General features: G+C 46.2%; 1 protein-coding gene across 4 annotated transcripts in view; it reads left to right on the top strand.

The window, feature by feature from the left end:
* Window positions 1-6483: 6483 nt before the first annotated feature.
* The window catches only part of LOC137371215 (F-box-like/WD repeat-containing protein TBL1X), a 375589-nt gene continuing 370045 nt past the window's right edge, over window positions 6484-12027 (top strand). For all 4 annotated transcript variants that reach the window (XM_068033399.1, XM_068033400.1, XM_068033398.1 and 1 more), the window contains exon 1: window positions 6484-7002. The gene's annotated coding sequence lies outside the window, so the exon portion shown is untranslated. The remainder of the gene's footprint in view (window positions 7003-12027) is intronic.

Here is a 12027-nt window from a genome sequence, read left to right on the forward strand (position 1 = left end):
AGCTAAGTGATTCCATAACCAACGGATCAGATCTAAGCTCTGCAGTCCTGCCACATCCAGCCGTGAATGGTGGTGGACAATTAAACAACTAAGTGGAGGATGTGGCTCCACAAATATCCCCATCCTTAATGATGGGGGAGCCCAGCACATCAGTGCGAAAGATAAGGCAGAAGCATTTGCAACAATCTTCAGCCAGAAGTGCCGAGTTGATGATCCATCTCGGCCCCCTCCTGAAGTCCCCAGCATTACAGATGCCAGACTTCAGCCAATTCGATTCACTCTGTGTGATATAAAGAAATGACTGAAGGCACTGGATACTACAAAGGCTATGGGTCCTGACAATATTCCGGCAATAGTACTGAAGACCAGTGCTCCAGAACTTGCCACACCCCTAGCCAAGCTGTTCCAGTACAGCTACAACACTGACATCTACCCAGCAATGTGGAAAATTGCCCAGGTATGTCCTGTACACAAAAAGCAGGATAAGTCCAAACTGGCCAATTACTGCCCTATCAGCCTACTCTCAATCATCAGCAAAGTGATGGAAGGTGTCATCAACAGTGTCATCAAGTAGCACTTGCTTAGCAATAACCTGCTCAGTGATACCCAATTTGGGTTCCGACAGGGCCACTCAGCACCTGACCTCATTACAGCCTTGGTTCAAACATGGACAAAAGAGCTGAACTCAAAAAGTCAGATGACAGTGACTGCCCTTGACATCAAGGCAGAATTTGACCGAGTATGGCATCAAGGAGCCCTAGCAAAATTGAAGTCAATGGGAATCGGGAGAAAACTCTCTGCTGGTTAGAGTCATACCTAGCGCAAAGGAAGATGGCTGTGGTTGTTGGAGGTCAATCATCTGAGCTCTAGGGCATCACTGCAGGAGTTCCTCAGGGTAGTGTCCTAGGCCCAACCATCTTCAGCTACTTCATCAATGACCTTCCTTCAATCATAAGGTCAGAAGTGGAGATGTTCGCTGATGATTGCACAACGTTAGCACCATTCGCGACTCCTCAAATACTGAAGCAGTCCATGTAGAAATGCAGCAAGACCTGGACAATATCTAGGCTTGGGCTGATAAGTGGCAAGTAACATTCACGTCACACAAGTGCCAGGCAATGACCATCTCCAACAAGAGAGAATCTAACCATCTCCCCTTGACATTCAATGGCATTACCATAGCTGAATCCCCCACTATCAACATCCTAGGGGCTACCATTGACCAGAAACTGAGCTGGAGTAGCCATATAAATACCGTGGCTACAAGAGCAGGTCAGAGGCTAGGAATCCTGCGGCGAGTAACTCACCTCCTGACTCCCCAAAGCCTATCCACCATCTACAAGGCACAAGTCAGGAGTGTGATGGAATACTCTCCACTTGCCTGGATGGCTGCAGCTCCAACAACACTCAAGAAGCTCGACACCATCCAGGACAAAGCAGTCCACTTGATTGGCACACCATCCACAAACATTCACTCCCTCCACCACCGATGCACATTGGCAGCAGTGTGTACCATCTACAAGATGCATTGCAGCAATGCACCAAGGCTCTTTAGACAGCACCTTCCAAACCCGCGACCTCTACCACCTCGAAGGATGCATAGGAACATCACCACCTGCCAGCTCCCCTTCAAGTCACACACCATCCTGACTTGGAACTATATCACCGTTCCTTCACTGTCGCTGGGTCAAAATCCTGGAACTCCCTTCCTAACAGCACTGTGGGTGTACCTACCTCACATGGACTGCAGTGGTTCAAGAAGGCAGCTCACCACCCTCTCAAGGGCAATTAGGGATGGGCAATAAATGCTGGCATAGCCAGTGACGCCCACTTCCCATGAATGAATTAAAAAAACCGATGACATGTGTCGGGTTCGGGTCCGGGTTCGGGTCAGGTCGTTGTTCCGGCTTTCAGGCTCGGCTCAGTTTGGGCCGGGTCTGGGTCGGACATACACAGCAGGAAGTGTTAAAAGTAAAAAACCTACCTGAGCTGGGAGTCAGGGACGTCAAAGAGGGAAACTCCTAGTCTGCGCAGTGAGCAACTGAGTGTCTCTATGATGTCATCACGCTCATGCTGCAGCTTCCTGCAGATTGGGAGTCGCAAGGTAGGTAAAGGGAACATTCTGGTGGTCGGGTTGGGTCGGGTCGGGCTCAGGTCAGGTCAGGCGTGAGAAAAAAATGGAGGGACTCGGGCTGGGTCGGGCTTGGGTCCGAAGTGGTTCTGTTGGGTTCGGGTCGGGTTTTTTTTCGTGACCTGAGCTGGCCTTTACCAAATGCACTGTCTTCAATAGGAAGTATAGTGGGTAATAAAGTGCTTTTAAATAGTTGTATCTTTAGAAAGGCCACGTTATTTTCTGACTATCCATATAGAAATAAATACAAGTTAATAATTTACCCATAAAACATTTTGAGATCTGTAGGTTTAATATTCAATCTCAGTTTGAAATCTCCATGTTTGAATCCGTCCAATCAGGTTTCCACCTCTGCCACACTATCAAAAGAGCTCTTATCAAAGTCACAAATGACATTCTATGTGACTGTGACCGAGGTAAACTTTCTCTCCTTTTCCTCCTCGAGCTGTCTGCAGCCATTAACACGGTTGATCACACTATCCTCCTTCAACACTTTTCTACAGTCGTCCAGCTGGGTGGGACTGCACTCACCTGATTCTATTCTTATCTATCTAATCAGACCCAGAGTATCACTTGCAATGGCTTCTCTTCCTGCTCCCGCACCCTTATCTCTGGTGTCCCACAAGGATCTATCCTTGGCCCCTCCTATTTATCACCTAAACATTGCCCTTAACACATCTGAAAGCATGGTGTTAGTTTTCACATGCATGCTGACGCCACTCAGCTGTACTTCACCACCACATCTCTTGACTCCTCCACCACTGGTAAAATATCAGACTGCTTATCCAACATCCAATATTGGATGAGCAGAAATTTCCTTCAATTAAGTATTGGCAAAACAGAAGCTATTGTCTTTGGTTGCTGCTCCAAACACTGTTCCCTAACTACCGACTCCATCCCTCTCCCTGGCAACAGTCTGATGCTAAACCACCTGCTCACAACCTTGGTGTCATATTTGGCCCTGAGATGAGCTTCTGACCACATATCCCTGCCATCACTAAGACTGCCTATTTCCACCTCCGTAACATTGCCTGACTTTGCCCCTGTCTCAGCTCATCTGCTGCTAAAACACTCATTCATGCCTTCATTACCTCTAGACTTGACTTTTCCAACGCACTCCTGGTCTCCCGCATTCTACCCTCTGTAAACTTGAGGTTATTCAAAACTCTGCTGCGTGTGTCTTAACTCGCATCAAGTCCCGTTCCCCTATCACGCCAGTGCTCGGTGACCTACATTGGCTCCCAGTCAAGCAACATCTTGATTTAAAAATTCTTCTCCTGGTTTTCAAATCCCTCCACAGTCTTGCCCCTCCCTTTCTGTGTAATCTCCTCCAGCTCCACAATCCTCCAAGATATCTGTGCTGATCGAATATTGCCCTCTTGAGCATCCCCCATTTTAAGCGCTGCACCTTTGGTGGCCACGCCTTCAACTGCCTAGGCCCTAAGCTCTGGAATACCCTCCTTACACTTCTCCACCTTGCTTTCTTCCTTTAAGACACTCCTTAAAACCTATCTCTTTGACCAAGCTTTTGGTCATCTGAACTAATATCTCCTTATGTGGCTTGGTGTCATATTTTATTTCAAAATGCTTCTGTGAAGCACCTTGAGGCATTTTATTATGTTAAAGGCGCTATACAAATATAAATTGTAGTTTGTGAGAATTTTAAATATTGTTTACGATTTATTAGAAAACCTTGATGGACATTTTGCATGTGCTTTGCATATCGTGCCGTTTTTTAAACAGGATACATTGGGAAAGGTCTGTCAGCGGGAGCACAAATAAACAATACCATTCTGGGGAACAGGTCAAGTTCATCTTCACAATACCAAAATAATCAGATTAGAGGAGGCTGAGCTAAACAAATGAGCTGTCAATCAAACTAATTCGATTAACAGCAAATTATCAGTCAAAGCAAAACGTGTAAAGATGGCAGCAAAAATGTTTTCATCAGGTTCATCATTTTAAACACAGCGTGGCACATCTTAAAACTAAAATACTGCAAAATGGGAAGTGGGCATTTTCTTGTGATTAAAACGCTTCTTAGATAGATAGATGCTGTTTTCAGCTGTACAGCACTGTAGGTTGACCTAAATTTGCAAACTGGATTTTTTTTTGCGATGCAGATAGAAAGAGAGACGAGTTGGAAATGTTTTCATGATGCAGAGAGCAAGCCACCCTTCCCCCTCCCTTCTGCTGGCGGAAGTGGGGCGCCACATTTCGGGGTAGTACGGTAAAGCTGCGAATGTGTCACTGTAATGCAGAGACCTGTAATGATGTCAACTTGTTATTTACTTTCCAAATCTGAATGACTGAGCAAGAGGAAAGGAGAATCAATCACCCACACGGTGACCGGGCAGGCGGAAAAAAGACACACACATAGGCTCTCCCAGCGTGGCTGGAGGGGGAAGGGCAGCACATGGTGCAAAATACTGTATCATTAAATACTTTGTACAGCCAAATAACAAACCATTTTTCACGTATTTCGATACACCAATACGTTGCACTAATGGATTTGGTTGCAGACTTGACTTGTCTGACTTTAGTTCTATGTATGAATTGCATTCCTATCAGCACGTTGCTGTATGTATCTATCTCTATATATACATAAACAGTCGTGTTTTTTGTGTGAAATCGTGTCCTCTGGCGTAGAGTTTGATGGTATTACACAGAAACACGTACAAAATGATAATATATAAAACAACATGCAGCAGGATCTATGGCTGGGAACATCTCCCCACCCCACCACACCACACCATGCAAGGAGCCTGTGCGTGTGTTTTTATTTTAAAGAAATCAATCTGCCTGGTGGTATGTCCTGAAATCATTTTAAGACTTCATAGAGAAATAATTGGATTTTTTAAATAAAAGCTGTTTAACCAGCCGTGGAATATAATGCAAAAATGAAAGCTTACTTATATATATATATAGAAAGAGAGATACATAAAAGTGTAAGAATGTGAATGAGACGATTGATTATTATCACTGATGAAAGGGGTGTGTGTGTTTGTGAGAGTGGTAGGGGATTGGTGTAGCTCCGCTCTCTCCCTATGGCCTGGCTGGAGTGGTGTTAGGAGAGGGGAGCAGGGATGGGGAAGAGAGGGAGGGCTGATATTCCCCAGTGAGGGTGGGGAAGGAGAGCAGTTGGCTGGGTGGGGGAATGGAGCAGTGAGGGAGGGGTAGGCTGGTTTCCCCCAGTGGGTTGGGGGAGGGGAGATTTCCCCAGTGGGAGTGGGGGAGCGGCGGGCTGATTTCCCACAGGGGGGAGGGACGGGCTGGTTTCCCCCCGTGGTGGGGGAGGGGTGGTCTGGTTTCCCCGTGGGGGAGGGGCTGATTTCTCCCCAGTGCTGGTGGGGGGAGGGGCTGATTTCCGCTCAGTGTTGGGGGGGAGGGGCTGATTTCCCCCTAGTGGTGGTGGGGGGAGGGGCTGATTTCCCCACAGTGGTGGGGGGAGGGGCAATTTCCCCCCAGTGCTGGTGGGGGGATGGGCTATTCCCCTTCGTGGTGGAGGTGGGGGGAGGGGCTGATTTCCCCACAGTGGTGGGGGGAGGGGCAATTTCCCCCCAGTGCTGGTGGGGGGAGGGGCTATTCCCCATCGTGGTGGAGGTGGGGGTGAGGGGCTGATTTCCCCACAGTGGTGGGGGGAGGGGCAATTTCCCCCCAGTGCTGGTAGGGGGAGGGACTATTCCCCCTAGTGGTGGAGGTGGGGGGGAGGGGCTGATTCCCCCCCCCCAGTGGTGGAGGTGGGGGGAGGGGCTGATTCCCCCCCCGGTGGTGGTGGGGGGGAGGGGCTGATTCCCCCCCAGTGGTGGAGGTGGGGGGGGGGGAGGGGCTGATTTCCCCCCAGTGGTGGAGGTGGGGGGGAGGGGCTGATTCCCCCCAGTGGTGGAGGTGGGGGGGAGGGGCTGATTCCCCCCCAGTGGTGGAGGTGGGGGGGAGGGGCTGATTCCCCCCAGTGGTGGAGGTGGTGAAGGAGGGGCTGATTCCCCCCAGTGGTGGAGGTGGGGGGGAGGGGCTGATTCCCCACAGTGGTGGGGGGAGGGGCAATTTCCCCCCAGTGCTGGTGGGGGGAGGGGCTATTCCCCCTCGTGGTGGAGGTGGGGGGGAGGGGCTGATTTCCCCCCAGTGGTGGGGGGAGGGGCAATTTCCCCCCAGTGCTGGTGGGGGAGGGACTATTCCCCCTAGTGGTGGAGGTGGGGGGGAGGGGCTGATTTCCCCCCAGTGGTGGAGGTGGGGGGGAGGGGCTGATTTCCCCCCAGTGGTGGAGGTGGGGGGGAGGGGCTGATTCCCCACAGTGGTGGGGGTGGGGGCTGATTTCCCCCCCCCCCGGGTCACCGGCTCACCGGCTCACCGGCTCACCGGCTCGTTGCCTGGCGCTGAGCTTCAGTGGTGTGTCTGTGCGGCCGCTGCTGTTTCCTCGGCTCCTCACACACTCTCTCTCTCTCTCACATTCACGTAGAGCCTGGGAAATGAATGTTTTAGGAATCAGCAGCAGCTTCTGACGCCATTCCGCGATCAACTTTTACCTCTCTCCCCCCTCCCCCACCACCGTCTCCTCACTCTCTCTCTCTATTTTCCCTCCCTCCTCATTTCCATTCGCCACCACATCGTTTCGGTGTCATTAGCTTTGGATCAAGACATACATGCGAACTATAGTTGATATTCTTCCAATTATAGGCCTTTCCGAGGCACATATTGACGGGCTACAGAAGAGAGAGAGAGAGCCCGGTGATGAGTAATACGTGAAGAACGCTTTTTAACCCTTTTAAAAAGATATATATTTAAAAAAAACACGCAAAAAAGTAGTTGGAGCTTTTCGTTGTTTGTGGAAGTGAAAACAAGCTTTTTTAAAAAAAAACCCAGCATTATATAAGGTAAGATGTTTATTTATGGACACAGCATTGATCTAAACAACTTTTCAAGATGTTACTTGGGCTATATTCTGACATTTCAGAAAAAAGCAGTTAAACTGAAATAGTTTTGGTTTGGTGGGGGAGGGGGCTTACAGTTTGGAAATGGGGGTTGTTGCTAAATGGTACTTTCTGTGACTTGGGAATATTAATTACTGTCATTCAGGGATCCTTAAAATCAAGCAGTGTTCATTAGGAAAAAAAATATATAGGTCGAAGTAGCGGCTCAACGAGTTAATCTTTCATGGATAATTATCATTTGTTTTCCACAAGCAAGTTTTGGGTGAAATGAATGAAATATATATGCATGTGGTCGCTCCCACAATTGTGGACTAAAATACGAGTAGTATTCAAAAGCACTGAGGTTATAATGTATTGATTTTACACATGACACATTGTATACATAGTGATAACAATTGTTTCTTTCTTGAAACTAGGTCATGGATAGGTATGGCTACCATTTGTATATGCTGAAGTGTGGATCGTTAAATGCACGAATGATTATTTTGATGCTCAGAGTTTCTTAGTTTTTTTTTTAAACCATGGGAAAAGTGTAAAATTTGAAATATTCACCATGCAGATGGCGTGGATTGCCTCAGCAATGTGTTGGGGGAGGGGAAGCACACTGATTCAGTGTTTTATAGTAGGGAAACCACATAATGGAGTCTGTTCACACACAATATTACATTAAAACTGTGTTTACTCACCATGTTTACTGTTTGGCGTTTACTTAGTAAACTTAGTGTAAATGTACAGTACATTTTATGCAGCTAAATTGAATGTGTGCATACATTTTAAATGTATTTTCAATTTATTTTTGGTCAAACTATACTGCAATATAGATGTATATAGTTAAAGCAAAGAGCTTTTAAAATAGCATCCACAGAGACAATAAGTTGTGAACCTTATTTCGACAGTTATTGCACCATGATGACTTAGTTACATCATCTAACTGTTTTCCCTAGCCTTCCAAATTTGGAAATAAAAGAAGTTTGAAACTACAACAATCCCATGAATGTGACCATCAATACTTGCTATGAAATTTGTTTTATTTCCACCCAAGACTGACTGATTGCAACTTAATGCTTACCCTGTTGTGCAGGTTACCCAGACAGTTTCTCATTAGACATGTGAAAGAGGCATAGAAGATCCTCTGTTTATACCAGCCAAATGCTAGTTTACTCCAAGGATGGCTAAAAACATAATCTTTTACTAAACTGCGCAGAGGAGAAGGTTCCCGGTTCAGTTCCTGAACTGTGGTGAATTAGTTGCTCTCAGTGGTTGGAACATGACAGTTACCCTCAGTGCCTCTGGGTTTGAGAGTGGAAACAATCATCCAAGTTTCCCATTCTGGATTGCTACCTAGTGACCTCAGCTGGAAAGTACCTGTGTGTTGACATTGGACAAGAACAGGATTTGACTTGATTGGGATGCCTTTCAAGGCCAAATAGTTTATAAATGTTCAGGTCCTGAAATTCTGTAGGGATTCTCCTACCATAACTTTAGCAACAGACCAGCCAGTCCTCTGATGAAACAGCATTTACGTAGTTTTCAGCCATTTTTACCATTTCTCTGGGGGTCTGCCACCCTTCCACCAAAGTTACAGGTAGCACCTCTACGTAATTTTAAGAACTCAGTTTTTAGGCTCTGCTACTCAAGCAAGGTACCAGAGGGCTGCTAGTGTCCATAGAATCATACCTAGCCCAAGTTAGTAGCTTCAAAATTCGGAGGTGAAAACTGGACAAAAGGTACATTTAAAAGAATCTGTGATTAGAAGATCTACATTCAACTTGGTAGCTCAATGAGCTGTTTGGTTGCCATATTGGAAATCAGATAAGCTGAAATATTTTGTGATGTCAAAATCACAAAATTAGTGTAATGGCTGGTCACAGACTTGTTGAAAACTTTTAGTCCTTTGACCTAAGCATTGATCCAAAAATGTGTCCAATTTTTGAGGGTGCTTTCTGTACATTATGGAGAAATATAGATGTAATTTTTTTTTTGGCCTCCTTGACTTGAGAGGCAATGGGTAAGCGTCTAGAGGTGGTCAGTGGTTTATGGAGCAGCGCTTGGAGTGGCTTTAAAGGCCAATTCTAGAGTGACAGACTCTTCCACAGGCGCTGCAGATAAAATCGGTTGTCTCGGCTGTTACACGGTTGGCTGTCTCCTTACACTTCTGTCTCTTTTCCTGCCAACTGCTAAGTCTCTTTGACTCGCCTCTCTTTAGCCCCACCTTTATAGCTGTCCACCAGCTCAGGCGATTGCTGGCAACTGACTCCCACAACTTGCGGTCAATGTCGCAGGACTTCATGTTGCATTTGCAGACATCTTTAAAGCGGAGACATGGACGGCCTGTGGGTCTGATACCAGTGACGAGCTCGCTGTACAATGCATTCTTGGGGATCCTGCCAGCTTCCATGTGGCTCACATGGCCAAGCCATCTCAAGCGCCGCTGGTTCAGTAGGGCGTATATGCTGGGGATGTTGACTGCCTCGAGGACTTCTACGTTGGCGATTCGGTCCTGCCACCTGATGCCAAGGATTCTCTGGAGACAGTGAAGATGGAATGCGTTGAGATGTTGCTCTTGGCTGACATATGTTGTCCAGGCCTCGCTGCCATAGAGCAAGGTACTGAGGACACAGGCGTGAAACACTCGGACTTTTGTGTTCCGTGTCAGTGTGCCATTTTCCCACACCCTCTTGGCCAATCTGGACTATTGTCTGGACTATGTAAATATTGTTATAGTTACTGATAGAGGTTTTTACAGTATCTGCTGTTTAGTCCAAAATAGTTGAAACACCACTGTAGATTTTCAACTTGCTACTAGGGCACATAACAGGTCATTGATTAAAATAGTGTGGTGTCTATACTCGGCAGAAAATCTGCAGTGCCACTTTTACACCTGGGTGATGAGTTGAAAGTGTACCCCACTGTTCTCCTGTTTGCTATCTGTGTCCTATTCATCCTTGAGTTGAACTTCCGATTCCATGTCCTCTCCATTACCAGGACTGTATAACTCCATAATATCGCTTGTCTCAGCCCCTGCCCCAGCCCATCTGCTGCGAAAGCCTCATCTATGCTTTTACTATTTCCAGACTCGACTGTTCCAATGCTCTCCTGGCTGGTTTTCCATTGTCCGCTGTTTGTAAACTCCAGTTTATCCAAAGTTGCCTGTATCCTGACTTGCACTGAGTCCAGTTTACTTATCGTCCCTGTGCTCATTGACCTACATTGGGTCCCAGCCCGGCAACATCTCAAATTAAAAATTCTCCTCCTTATGTTCAAATCTCTCGTGCCCTTGGCTCTCCTTATCTCTCCTTATCTCTGCAACCTTCTCCAACCCTCCACGAATACTGCATTCCTCCAATTCTGACCTCTTGTTCATCCCTAATTTACGTTGCAGGTGTGCCTCTAGCTGTCTAGGCCCTAAACTCTGAAATTACCATCTTAAACCTCTCTGCCTTCTTCCTCTCTCCTTTAATACACTCCTTAATACCTCTTTGACCAAGCTTTTGGTGACAGGATCTTGTAGCTCCTTATGTGACTCAGTATCACATTTTGTCTGATATTGCTCCTGTAAAGCACCTTTGGATGTTTTATTGCATAAAAGGTGCAATATAAATGCAAGTTGTTGTTGCATAAGGAGTTTTGTAACTGACTAAGATTGTTGTGGTGTCTCAGTGGGTAAGTGCAGTTTGCAGTAATGTGTGTTACTCAAGACATACAGACTAGGAAGTCCTAGGTTCATTGCTAAAGGCAAGTGACTTAATATGGAAAGTGATATTATTCAGATATGTTCAGTAACTGGCATCTTCATTGCATTTGCAAAATGCAATAATCATGCTACAGCTTGTAAATATAGAAATTCACAAAATGTGGTGTTGCCCCAAATCAGTTGCCCATTCATAGGTATCTTGAGGAGCAGGAAAAGTGAGCTGGCCCAATTAGCCTACACATTTATGGTGGTTCGCAACCCTATTTTCCTGCCTTTTCAAAGATGCTATGTAAAAACTTAATGTGCTCATATCAAGTTCCCTTTTCCACTATTTTAATGGAGGAGTTAATGTATCCATTAAAATAGTGCAGAGGAATTTAACATGTGTTAATTGCCTGTATGATAACATTGCTGACAGTCCTTTCAACCTTCATGTTCTCTTAATCATGTCTTTTTCCAGAAACCTACCTTTGGAACTCATTCATATTACCTGCTTCAATGACCTAGTCTAGTGACTTGTTCCATTCTTTGATACTCCTTGTGTGAATTGGTTCTGCCTATAAATCTTAATTTTCAGATTTAAATCTCCCAATTTTTGAATCCTTTATCAGTGTAAACAAATCTTCTAGATCAGCTTTAGCAAATCCATTCATTAATTTGAGAAGTATTAGATCTCCTGAAAGTCTCTCTTTTCTGGTGAAAAGAGATATGGCTTCTTGAGTCAATCCTTTATAACTCTGATTTCCAAGACCTGGTATCAACTTTGATCTATGCTATGGGTTCTCAAGTGCAGTAGCAGAGCCCTGATATTCCTTTCCGTCTAACATTGAACAGGTTCAGTGCATCTGAAGTGTGCTGTGCCTGTCCAGGCCTCTCAACACACTAGTTTGGCAAGCAGGCTCATTTGTATGGCCTGTTCAAACACAAAGTGCAAGCTTGCTTCCGACACAGTCTTGCACTGGGACATGGAGGCCTGAGAACACAAGGGACTGGCCTGGAGAGGCTGAAAAAGCAGCATGTTTGGCGTACCTGTTCCAGCTCCCCTCGCTTTGCTGACTGGTTCTCTCTCACTCTCTAATCAAAGGGGGTCTTAGGTGCAAGGCCTAACTTTTTTCCATATTCTTGCTGTCTATCCAAGAGGAAACTGATGTGTGAGGGTTGGGATACCTCCCTTTTCTGCCTCATTGTCATGTCTGTCCTGCCTTTGATCCTGTTGTAGAGGCAGGCACTGATCTTCCTCTTTGGGAAAGCTCTTTGAAATCCTGGGGCAGCTA

This window comes from Heterodontus francisci, chromosome 6 (assembly GCF_036365525.1).
Source record: "Heterodontus francisci isolate sHetFra1 chromosome 6, sHetFra1.hap1, whole genome shotgun sequence".
NCBI lineage: Eukaryota > Metazoa > Chordata > Chondrichthyes > Heterodontiformes > Heterodontidae > Heterodontus > Heterodontus francisci.